Source organism: Melozone crissalis, unplaced genomic scaffold, assembly GCF_028551555.1.
Source record: "Melozone crissalis strain CALT ecotype California unplaced genomic scaffold, PUWL_Pcris_2 ptg000013l_1, whole genome shotgun sequence".
Taxonomy (NCBI): Eukaryota; Metazoa; Chordata; class Aves; order Passeriformes; family Passerellidae; genus Melozone; species Melozone crissalis.
Genome location: NW_026535791.1, coordinates 59,553,869 through 59,566,952, shown reverse-complemented (window position 1 = coordinate 59,566,952; position 13,084 = coordinate 59,553,869). Strand labels below are relative to the sequence as shown.

General features: G+C 45.6%; 2 protein-coding genes across 2 annotated transcripts in view; both read right to left on the bottom strand.

The window, feature by feature from the left end:
• Nucleotides 1-13,084, bottom strand: part of BEND2 (BEN domain containing 2) — a 250,851-nt gene that overhangs the window by 79,411 nt on the left and 158,356 nt on the right. The gene's annotated exons all lie outside the window — the stretch shown is intronic.
• Nucleotides 1-13,084, bottom strand: part of RAI2 (retinoic acid induced 2) — a 43,432-nt gene that overhangs the window by 8,097 nt on the left and 22,251 nt on the right. The window lies entirely within an intron of this gene.

The window sequence follows — 13,084 nt, the reverse complement described above, 5'->3', positions numbered from 1 at the left end:
TTGCTATTCCCAAATCTTCAATATTTCTCATATCTGCAGCATAGGCCTGTTCCTGGGGTCTCTGAACCATCATGCTTGGAGGAACCTTTCACCAAGTTTCTGAAAATAAAACCTTTACAGTCATAGTTTATTTTTTATCCTTGGTATTTTACACAAACACCTGCACAGCATCAACTTGCTTAGCTTCCAGTGAGCTGAACACACACTCTGAGGTGGAGACAGTGCATGGAAATCAGCTGTATTAAATCTGACATGTGGAGGACAAATATCAATTTGCCAGCCATAATTACTGCTGAGTCACATGTTAAGTGATGTCCCTTCAACCCAGCTGGGGCTTCTCACTCCGTGCAGCTTTTGTGCTCCCAATTTCTGTTCAAACTGGGAAGACAAGTTGCAGTTTTTGTGACTGTAGAAGTACCTGTTTAAATCAGCTTTCCCCCTCTACAGCAGGCTGTGTGCAGATGTCTCCTTCAAAGCATGAGGCAGTCCCTTGGGATGGGGACATGAGCAGCTGCAGCACTGTGCTGGGACAGATGTGTCAGTACCCAGCCCTGAGCACCTCCCATGGGAAGGTGCTGCCTACACAGCCCTGGGGGACTGTCTTCTCACCAGCACCTTCCCAAAAAACAAACTTCCTCCAGCAGAGATGCTCCAGCCCATCATTTTTGTGGCTCGTGGTCAACTTGGTGTCCACCAGGACACCCAGGTCCTTTCTTGCTAAGCTGCTTTTTGGGTGGCTGGCCCCTGGCATGTACTGATGCTTTTCCCCAGGTGCAGAGCTTTGCACTTCTCTCTGGCAAACTTCACGAGGCTCCTGTGAGCCCAACTCTCCCACCTGTTGATGTCCCTCTGGATGGCAGCACAACCCTCTGATGTATCAGCCACTCCTGCCAGTTTTGTGTAATCTGCAAACTTCTGCAGGCACACTGTGCCTATCATCCAGACCATGAATGAGGAGGCTGAGCAGGGTGGGACCCAGCACTGACCTCTGGAGTGCAGCCATAATCACCCAGCCCAACTGGACTTTGTGCTGCTGGGCCTGTTCTGCCAGTTTCCAGTCCACTGCCTGCTCATCCAGCCCCTGCATCAGCTGTGTGTCTGTGAGGATCTTGTGGGACACAGTGACAAAGGCCTTCCTCAGTATCACTGCTCTACTCTCATCTAACAGGCTTTCTTCTCATACAGGAGGTCAGCTTCCCACAGGGAAGGGAAACTGACAGTGGATTGCACATCTAAGAATGTCTAAATTAGAACTATATGAGGGAAAAAGTGAACTTACTCTGGGGATCTGTCTTGCATCAGAGTTCCTGAGATTTACTATACCTTAACCTCCATGGCTTTCATGCATGCTGTGCACCCATGTATTTACTTTTGTAGTAGGATCATAGGAAGAATTGCATTTTTAGGCTGAAAAAGTGAAGTGCATGATTTTCCTATGGGAAAAATATTTTGAAGAATTTTTCTTGTCATTAAATATCTCATTTATCTGATTATTTAGTATCATTTTCAATCAAAACATTATATTCGCCAGCAAAGCAAAGAAAAATGAGCTGGTTTGAGTACACAGAGCTAAACAAAACAAACAAGAGAGCCCTTACTTTACAGTAAATTTTTAAACCCACGCATTTTGTTTTCCCAGCAATCAATACACCAATGATAACAAGAGGAAAAGGATACCAATTAAACATAATTGCCATCCCTGCTTCCCCCTAAACCTGAAACAAAAAGCACTCAGTGTCAGCCTAATAAAATATTTGTTCCTTTCCCAGTCAAGTGCTTTATTAAACAGCCCATAAAGCATCTCAGTTCTTACAAAGGATTTCCAAGTTTGATATCAGTGAAATGACTTCAAAGCCTCACTGGTTCCCCAGTGGAGGTTTGTTCACTGCTCTGAGACACTTGGCTCCCTGTTTTGTCCTGACTCTCTCCACTGGTCCCAGGCACAGATATTTTTACCACATCCACTTGATCTTCTCCAGCATCAGATGAACATCAGTGTGGCAAAGGCTGCCATCCACTGCTCATCTCTTCTTGCTGATGTGACATTTTTAGTCCTGGTAAGAGGGACAGGGACCCTGCCATGGATGTGTTAACAGGTCTCAGCCAACAGCTTAGTTGAGGTTAAGTTGAAAATCAGTTCTTAAATTGCTATGCCACTTTTGCAGGCAGAGCATCTGACTTTTCCCTTTTATTCAAACCTGGTTTTGACCCCTTTTTCTGTCTCCCAACTAGCCATAAAAGTGAAGCTCACCAGACTACCCCCTTGAGGAGTAAACAAGCCTCACCAGCTCAAACCCTGTAAATGATGTGAGGTGCACTAGTACCACACCTGCCCTAACACACCCAGCCCTTTAGACTCACTGCAAACCCTTTCCCATCCACTCCTTACAGCACGCCAGCTCCAGTTAAAAACCACTTTCTCTTGGTGCAGACAAGGCCGGAATAGGGTTAACCTCAGTTTTATTATAAAGCCATGGGGTTAGAATAGCAAATTCCAACACTTCTGTAACTCATCTTAAATCAACTGAAAGCCACATTTTCACACAGCCTCTCATCGTCCTTATATAGCCTGGCTTAAAAAAATAAATAATGAGAAGAAAAGCAAAACCAAGTGAAAAACAGAGCCTTCCAGCTCACAGATCCTTTCTGGTGACATATGAATGCTCTTGCCTGAGAACACAGTAAGGACATGCATGTGATTCCCCACACACGTGTGTGCCACCCAGCCTGCCCCCGTGGGCTGACAGGGATAAACACTTTCTGCTGCCCATAGCTCTGGTGGCTCTTATGACACAGATACAGTCCCAAATGAGAAGATGTAGAGATGAAGAGCTGGCAATAAACAGCAGACTCATCAGCTGATCTTCTCTTGTGGGACAGGGTCTCACTTGGTAGCACAGGTAGATACAAAGGTGCAAGAGTATTGGACTGCTGCCTAGGGAGCCAAAGGATAGAGGAATCTTCCCTCCCTCTGTGCAAAATATGGTTATTAAATGCTTTGTCCTTCCCCACTAGCATGAGTAACCAAATGCTTCATCAGCTTGCCACTTCAAAATCAAGTTTCTGCTCATAGTTTGATTTATTAGACTGACTCTCCTTCTCTCCCTGCCCATCACTTTTATAAGCCAAGCTCAACATTTCATCAGCCACACAATGGCACTAATCCTCAGCAGAAAGTATGTACACAGCAGATTTCAAGCACTCATGTACCACCCTATCTTGTAATGTATGGATGGAAAAAACTTTCAAGAAAAAAAGGCCCTCATTTTCATCCGTGCAAAACTTTTAACCACTGCAAGAATTTTGTTTAAAAGAGACAGAAAAATATAAGACTCCTGTAATGTGATTAAAAATGCAGCATTTTTTCTTTGGATCTCACATAATTTTACACATGCTTTCCTCACAGCATTTGTACCAGGTGTTTCCTGGTTTGACTTTGAGGGGAAGAGGATTGACCTCTTCTCTCCACCATGCCAAGATGTCAGATGAATTCTGACTGAATTCAAAATGACACCAGATGAGATGCAGCATGGTGGCACTGATAGATGTAACAAGAAAACCTCCAAACCTCTCAACAATGACCAGTTCTGTCCTCCTAGAAACCTCTAGACTGAACTGGGAAATATGCCTCTGACAGATGGATCTGAACACAAGTAGTATGCAAATAACAGAAAATACTGAAAATATGTCATGTTGCATCTCAGTGCCACTGAGGCTACCACTGCTCAGTCAACCAGTCCAGGTTATCACAGAATCATAAATATACTGAGCTCAAGAGGACTCTTTAGGATCACTGAGTCCAGCTCCTGGCCCTGCACAGAATACCCTAAAAGCCACACGATGTGCCTGACAGCGTGGTCCAGATGCTTCCTGAACCTCCCTTGCCCAGCTGGCCATGCTGTGCCTGATGCCCCCCAAGGCACAGCTGACCCTCCTGGCTGCCAGGGCACTGCTGGCTCATGTTCAACTTGGCATCAACCAGGACCCCCAGGGCCCTTTCCATGGCACTGCTCTCCAGCCTCTCATTCCCCAGTCTGTGCACAGAGCCAGGGTTGCCCTGTTCCAAGTGCAGAATCTGGCACCTGCTCCTGTTAAACTTCATGTGGTTGGTGATTGCCCATCTCTCTAATTTGTTGAGGTCTCTCTGCAATTACAGACTGCAATAAATACCATTACCTGTAGTGCCTAGAAATGTTCCACATGCACGGGCATACAAGCAAGCACTTCTGTCGTGCCTTTTTCCTTCATCCACTTGGCTGTGAGGTCCCATGGGCAGCAGTCATGTTGGCACATGATGGGCACAAAACACAGACCTCAGCTTGGATTCCAGTTGCCATTGCAACCACTCAAGAGGATGAGTGGGCACACATCCACACACACCCTCACTAAGGTGGCACAGGCTGCCTTCCCTTTCAGAACACCTGCTGGCCACTCCTTGTGGCACATTCCTCCAATGTGCCTTCTCCTATCTCTTCATCATGTTTCTCTGCTGCCAGAGCACTTCTAGTCAGCCTGATGTTGTCTGAATTGTACTAATTTGATGCTCTATTAATGAAGATGTTGTAGCCAATTAACGAAGTCTTCTCCAGCTGCTTTGGTATCTGAGCTCTGACTGACACACTGCTCTCGATGCATGGAGGTGAGACTATTCCAAAGTATTCCAAGATTACCAAAAAAAGTAATAATGCTCTTTGTCATCAGGGGTTCAGACTCAGACTACTCAGAGGAAATGGGCTGTATTTACATATATACATATATACATATATACATATATACATATATACATATATACATATTTACATTTATACATATATACATACATATATGTATAAATGCACGCAGGGCAACTAGTGCTGTAAAAACAGCACTGCTATTGCAGTAAATAGCATTTTCCTGATTCTGTGAACAAGTCAACATGAACATATTTTGCAGATGCTTATTGCAAAAGGAAACAAGGTCAGTCTTGCCCATACTTTTCCATCAAACCTTTGGAGAGAACATACATCATGATGAGTGCACTATACCAAATTTTGTTATTATCATTTCCCCTACCCCTCCCCTAATGATGGCTGCATGGTTCCAGAAGAGAAGCACACTGCTGTAGGATATAGAGCCTCTGACATATTTACTGCAGCATTTTTCACCAGCAATTTCCACTGCAATGTGTGCTATTATGTGTTCAGAAAAACTTAGGGAAACTGCAGGATGCATAACGACAATTACATCTCTCCCAGATGAGACTACTGCGTTAATGGATCGGCGTCATCCATCACCATAGATCCCGCGTCCTCTGGGGAACGTCACCAGCTCACTCCAATAAATCTGACTGGGAGATTTCATATTTGCCTGCTCAGCTCAGCCTCAGGAAGCAGTCTAGCAATGCAGTCCACAGCACGACTGTGGCTCAGCTCTCCTGGTGAGGTGATGTTACTCTATGGCAATGAAGCTCTGGATGTAAGAGGTCCTGCATTCCAGCATGTAAGGGCACACAGGGCTGCAGCCTGGCATTAATTCCTCACACAGTCAATCTTCAAAGAACTGAATTTTGGTATACATGAACTGTAGACAATGGAGGAAGAAAGTTTACAGTGTAGCTTCATTTCCTTACCACCAACAACAAAGAGAATGAAATAAAGAAGAATAAAACTAATAGTGAAAAAACTCCAAACAGACCTGCCAGCAGGCTGCTGCAGCTCTGAAGTAATTTTTTTTTGCTGTCAATCTTCTTGATTCTTCAGGCCACCTCAGCAGACAGAGCAGACTGACTGCCATGAAAATGTAAGGTGATGCTCTATTAGGGAAGAACATACTAGTCACAGGTTCTCCCTTTAGGAAAGTCAAACAAATAACACACAAATAAAACCCTCCATGGCTGTACCATGTTCTACCTTATCCTTGTAATAACAGGAGGACAGGGCCTGAGGCTGCTTCCCCTTTCTCCTGCACTAATGCAAATACAGCTGCAGTGTAAGAGCAGGCTGGGGGGAAGGTCAGCCCCACAGAAGCCCTTTTGAGAAGTAGCTCTGGGCAAGGGGTTCTGAGGACACTTTTGTCTCTCGTGTTTTGTGTATATTGTTTCAGGCAGTGATGCATTTTCCTGATACATTTTTCATGCAGCTGGAGGTAAGAGTTTTCTTGCACTGTATGGAGTGGGGAATGCCACAGCACTGCTATTGCCAATGGCTTGACCATTTTGAGTCCTCTCTTCCCTGAGGCACCAGATCTTCCCACTAACCCACCCCACACTGGATCAGTGTCACATGTGATGCACATGGTCCTTCTTCCTCAGCCTGGGTATACAATGAGGTGGCGCCAATGCCAATGCCTATTCCCACTAGGATAGGGCCAGCACCAAACATACTCCTGGAAATGGGGACAGCCTTAGGGTGCCACCTGTGCCTGTCCAACCCTCCCTGTCCCCAAATGCCAGATCTTAAGCAACCCCCAGGGTCTTAACTCACCTCCAGGGTGAGTGTCCCCCTCCCCTGTCTCTGTGGGTGCACTGGGTATGGCCAAGGGAACAGAGATGGGCACTGAGGGCTTGAGCAACTGCAGCTCCTGCAGCTCCAAGTGCCTGACAGAAGCACAACAGAGCCTGGGAGATCAGCAAACAAGGAGGAAGTAGTTTAAATTATATAGTAACTTTAAGGAATAAAAACTGCCTATAGCCTGTGTAAATTGTGAGAAATGGCACATTCTCCTCTTGCCTCAGGCAAATGCTTCTGTTGGTAGCAAGCTTGGCTATGAATATGACACCCTTGGAGATAGAAACAACAAGAGCACCCAAGACGTACAAAATATTCTGTATTCTCTTGGTGGGGTGTTAAGGAAACAACTATGTTCACTGAAGAGCCTGCTTTTGGCAAAGGGGGTGGGCAGATACCACCTGCAAAAGCTCTCCCTGATCCCTTTCAGTGACACAGTCAGCATCTGGCACTGCACTTGCCCCATGCTCAAGGGGTGAAGCTGGTGCTGACCAGAAGAGCTGCTGCACCTTTCAGGTCCTCTGCATGGAAAATGTGGCTCTGTCCCACACTAGCCCAAGACACTCCATGGCTCCAGCTGGGCTGTTCTATCTGGGCACCCCACATGCAGGATGGGAGGTCTGTGAGGTACCAAAGCAGTGTGTGCCAGGCCATTGGGCTCCCAGGGGTGCTGCTGGCCTGCCTTTGCCCAGGATGGTGGCTGAGGGAAACAAGAGGCGTCTGCAATACAAGGTGCACAGCAGGAACAAGCTGCACCACTACAAGGGTTGAAGAAGAAGCCCCGAGAGCCAAGGCAGCAACCAAGGAAAAGCTCTGTTTGCACTGCCTGGCAGAGGACACGCTCCCGCGCCAAACTGTCGGATGAGCTGGGTAAACATCTGGGCAGCACAAACCAGAGGAGACAGCTGTGCCCCAGTGAGCACAAACCCTGTATGACCTCAGCTGAATCCTCCTGAAAAGGTGTCACGGTTCAAGAAGCCAAGCACACAGCTGCTGGCCACGGCTGCACTGGAGGGTGGCCACCAGGGCACGGATAGTGACATGAACTCTGTCAAGATGTGCTCCACAAGAAGGCACCAGAACTGCCTTGAACTCAGCATCCACAGCTCTCCCCACGGGGAGGCCAGGCTGCAACAACCAACTTGCATCTCCATGGCTGGCTGATGCAACTGGAAGGGCTGAATCTTTCCCAGAACACACTGTGTGCAGGTTAACTCCAGTTACCTCCAGGGATGGCAGCCCTTGCATGGACCTCACTGGTGAGGTCAGAGCCAGCCCCCATCACTTCACATGGAATGCTGCCATGGTGAATGTATCCCAGTGCACACTCATCTCGCCACCCCCAGGCATCCTCCATGTCCAGTGGAAAGGCCCTCCCAGAATGCTGCAAAAGCATGAAGAATCAATAAAATACATTGACTTTTTATCTGACAATAGCAATTTCACAGCTCAGTGCTAATGAGAGTAAACAGGAGAGCATAATGCTACCAAAAATAAATTAAAGAAGAGCTGTGGGTCTTTGAAGATCCCAAAACACCCAGTACAATTAACAACCCCTAAACTCTGCCCAGTCCTTACAGTGATGAAGGACAATTCAGCCTCTGCTCTGGGTGAAGATTTCTCCAGGACCCAGCCTCCAGCACATGTTTGGGTTTAGCTGTCTAAACAGACACTGAGGGATTAGGTCTCTGCATGTCTTCAATGCTAATTAAAGGTTATTTATTATCCATTTTTTCCCGATAGTGCATATTTCTTCTTTGTGTAAACACAACCGAGGCCAATGTCTAAAAAAACCCACAAAACCAAGAGTGGTGGAAAGGCTCTGCATTTCACCAAGTTATGGGGTGTGAGGACACCCCACAGGCTGCCCCGCCGGCGCCTGGCTCTCCCTGTCCAGCAGCCACAGCCACAGGGTGCTTGCCACCACACAGAGCTGAGTCTGAACTCTCCTGAGCTCCATCAGCTCCCTCCATGCTGTCCATGGCTTGGGCAGTAGTTCCCAGGAGAAGCTCTGGTCACATTTGCTCCTGGAGCAGCAGTGCTTAGTCAGTCAGATCTGGACAAGGTAGCTGGAGCACACTCCAACTGCAGCATGAAGTTGGAACCAGAGCATCCTGGACAGCATCTGTCACACACTGACACACAAAATGTGCATCTGGAACAAGGGGCAGCATCCCCTTATTTCATCAACCAGTTTTTAGGACTCTAGAAAGGGCTTACTCATATAACATTGAACAAAGCCCTTTGGCAACACCCTTGATACAGCCAGTGAAGTGCAGCTGTCTTCCCCAGACCTTGGTTTGTGTGCTGGTGGGCACTGGTGGGTTTGGCTGGAGCTAGAGCCCAGACCTTACATCAAAAAACCACTGAAGCTGCAGACCCAGGCACTGTGGAAAACAGAAATGCAATCTTATCCTGGCTGCCTGTATGGTCCTGGCAGTGTGGCTGCATTATGATACATTCTTAAACACAGTTATCTCCTCTTTTTTTAAAAGGCCTTATTATGATGCAAAAGGTCATCCACAAATGGAAAAAAATTTTTTTTTCATAGGCCTCTTTGTGACTTTTAAGTTTCTGACTCCAAACTAAGCAACACTTATTTCATACAGATTTGTACAAGTAACATGAAAAATTTAAACTGGTCTACGAATCTGCTATTAAAGATATAATGCTACTTGTTACCCTTGTAAATATAGAACTATTTTAGCCTTTCTCTTGCTGCGTCTTACAAAGGCAACATACTGTAGTTTCAGTAGTTGCATTTTTAAATGTGTTTATCTGGGTCACTGCTACTTGCAGCATAAGAAGATTTAGTGAAGCCCATTTAGAATCAGTCTAGTACAAAGGAAAAAGTTCTTTAATTAAAACTGAAAGAATTATTTTGTTTGGAGGGTAAAGATCTCAACATTATCAAATTAAAGTCTTTGGACTGATTCAAGAAGACAACAGACCTACAGGCAATTTCATTCATAAGGCATTTAGACTTTTGGGGACTTCTGGACTCACCACAAATTATTTCATGTAACTGGCAATTTCAGGTAGAGAAATGAAAACCCAGAGCATTACAACATGAGGATTTTCTTTAATTGTATGATGTAAAATCAAGAATAATGAAGTGATTCCTGATTTTTGGCGGTCTGTCTGGCTCACTTGGAGCCCTGCTGGTGTGCCAGCTCGCCCTGAGAGGCCACACTTCTACCTGCACAGTGGATGTCACACAATATGGGAGAGAAGAAAACCTGTTTTGATGGCATTGCTCCCAGATCCTTCTACTAGGACATCTGCAAAGAGAGAAAGCAGGGAGGGACGTTCAGAGGCCAGAAGTGGCACCAGGTTCTGTGCATTTCCAATGGTCCTAGCTTTCCACTGTCATGGAAAATACCCTAGGGAAGATGTTGGTCAGGAAAGGCAGAGCTGCCACTCACGTAGGAAATGAAGTGGGAGGCTGAGTGGCCTGAATGGCTGAGCACATCTGTGTGATGCAAGGCAACATCCCTCAGCGTCACACTGCCCGTCAGTGACAGGGAAGTGACTCAGAAGACAAGAGCACTTCAAAGGTTCATGGAATACTGGTTTATTTTAGCTGAAGCCCATCTGCCACAGAACAGGGAGGACTGCAAGCAGAAAGCATCCGCTCTGCATCCCGTGGCTGCTGCTGGAGTGGTTCATCCTGCAGGAACAAAAACCTTCCCCCTCTTCTCCATTTCGTCTGGTCAAGGGAGGAGGGCAGGCTGGGAGAGAACCATCACTGCTGCTGCTGAACTGCAGCCAGAGGATCCTGACACTGCACCAGAGGGGGATGAGAAGCTCAGCACCAGCCCCAGCCTGCCTCATGGTCTCCATGAGAGAAAGCCAAACAACCACCCATCCATCAGCAGGGTGCTGGTGTGACAGAAACACCAGGTTACAGCAGCTGCATCACTCTGATCCTCAGCTAATTATTGCCCATATCCACAGCACCAACACAGCGAGGAAAGGAATGAGCAGGTAGTCAGCAGCTTGATCCTGTTATGGATAGGATGCTAAGAGGCAAATAACTAAGTATAAAATATTTCCTGTGTCAGAAGCAGGTAGGAAGGGTGATGGATTTTCTTCAGATTATTGAAGGTAAAAAAGGGAAAGACATAAAGTCTCAAAACCCCAAAGTTTTTATTTACTTTGTTTCAAACAGGGCAATTTTTACTAGGTTTTTGGGGATTGCTTTTTATTTGTTTTTTTTTCAGTTCCTTCAATCTATTCCTTGTTGACAGACAACACACCAGATATTCACTGGATATGGTGATCTACAGCTTCAGTTTTTGGGGTTCCCATGTGACTGCCAGAGGGTAGTTTCTGGCACTTCAAGTCCTGCTGCAGCAGAAGTCATCTTACAGTCAGCAAGGGCCAGCTACAGATCAAGACTCTAAAGGACTAAAAAGCTCAATATCTAGCCCCCCAGTAAGAGAGGATTTATTTTATCATATTGTTTTTTAGAGATTTATCACTTCCTTTACCTTCCTCCATACGCACAGTGAAGAAAATCTGTTTTAAACATGTGACAGGCATGATTTCCATTAGAGGGTAAAATTGGGGGATAAATGAAGAAAAAAGGGAACTATTATTAACCCAGAGACAATCACTGTGCTGATGAGTGAGCACTAGCAGCTGAATGTAAGTGTTTTTCAGCCTATTTAACAGATCAGGTTGCCACACCATTCTCCAGCTAATCTCAGATCACTGGAACCCCTTTCCTTAAAAACAGGGCCGTAAGAAGTAATTAAATGTTGTCTGGGTTTGTGCAAGTCGGCATAACCACTTTCTCCACAAGTGCCTTGGAAGCCAGCTGCTGGTCCTTATGGAACAGCACATCTGGCTCTAACACCAGGTCCTGCAGGTTGTGGAGCCCTACATTCAGCTGGGTGGAATTCTGGTGCAACAGCTTCAGAGAGCTGTACTGGATCAACCCCAGAGATGCAGACTACTGCCCAAGCAGGTCAGACACCAGTCCTGTCCACCATGCCCCAAAAACCTGAAGCAAGGAGCAAAAAGAGAAGGAAGGATGCAGAGCTCTGACATCTGTACCACAGAACTGTGGGGACCTCTCAGTTGTTTCCAGATCAAAGGAGCACTTGATAGCAGTCACCAAACGCCCTCCAGCAGAACACCACCACTCATCTCAAACCTCACTCATTCTCCCAGGAAAGGCCACTCTGCTGACATAGTGGCCTTGATAATTTATTCCTAGGACTAGCTGCAATGGAAGGAAGTGGTAGCACATGGAAATGTGGCATCAGCAGAGAGTTTGGGGAATGCAATTCTGGGCAGGCACATGAAAAGTGGAGATGATGCAGGGTACAAGACAGAATTCTGGGCATTAAAAAAAAATCAACCAAACAGAAAACCCAAATGAACACCTTCCCTCCTGCCCCCCCCAAGACAAAAATATGTAGGGAAGATGAAAAGGCAAATGGAAGGAGAAAACCTAGAGCTGCTGACCCAAGGGAAAAGATGAATGGAGCTGCAGAGAACACTAGAAGTAGAGATGGTGGAAAACTGAATTTGTTAGGGAAGATACAGAAGCAGGGACAAATACAGAGCTGCTGGGCAGTGCCCTTATCTTGCAGAAATTAGACGCCTTGAGGGATGTCTACTGTGTTTCTGAAACAGTTGACAAAGATGGATGAAAAATCCTTCTGAACACAATGGAGGAAGTGATCTATTTTCGTAATTCTGAAAGCTGGAGAATAGGCTTGTCTTGATCATAGTACAGAAAGCCAGACCATGTAAACCGGAGTACTTGGACAGACCACGCTCTTTTACAGGCCTCCATGGGCTCTCCACAATCCAGTTGTGAAGGTCTGATTTGGATTGAATGCTCAAAAAAAGTGACTGGCAAGGAGTGGAGTCCCAGGGCATCTCCACAGTGTGAGCTGCAAAACTGTTCCCAGCTAAAATTGCAGGAGCTACATTTGTGTGGAACAAAAATGTATTGAGAACAATGTTCAAGGCTCTTAAAAAAATACTTTACTTTCTGCCTGCAGTCAATCCCATACACAAATCTCCCCACAGTTTGCCTTCTAGAAGGAAAGAATACTCCACTGAAGCCATTCCTAAGCAACAGCATTTCTTGTGATGACCAGAAATCAACTTTAAATTTATGTTGTCTCTTACTAAGCCATCAAGAAATTTCTGATCATTGCCTTGAAGCCACAGATTCCTGTGGTCTGCTTGGACCCACTTTGTGCTTCAAATTCTCAAATAGCCACAATAATAAAGACTGTTATACAATGTGTGTTATGCTGCAGCCAGTAAACACCACAAGCAGCACCCTGAGATTTACGATACAACACTGTAAGATTTTACAGACAGCCTTCAACCTGAGAAATAAAGTAACTAGGGGAATAGAGTCTGAAAAACAAACTAAATATATTCCCAAGTCAAAGCACAAAAGAACATGAAAGACCCAAAGAAGAGTCAATAAAGATTTTCAATTTCATCATTTTGATTTAATAAAATTCTTTGGATAGTGTTGCTGGCTCAATACAAGCATAGAAATTGTAATGGCAAATACTGTACTGTGATTCATGGACTGAAAACTTGTCTGATTTCATTATGCTGGT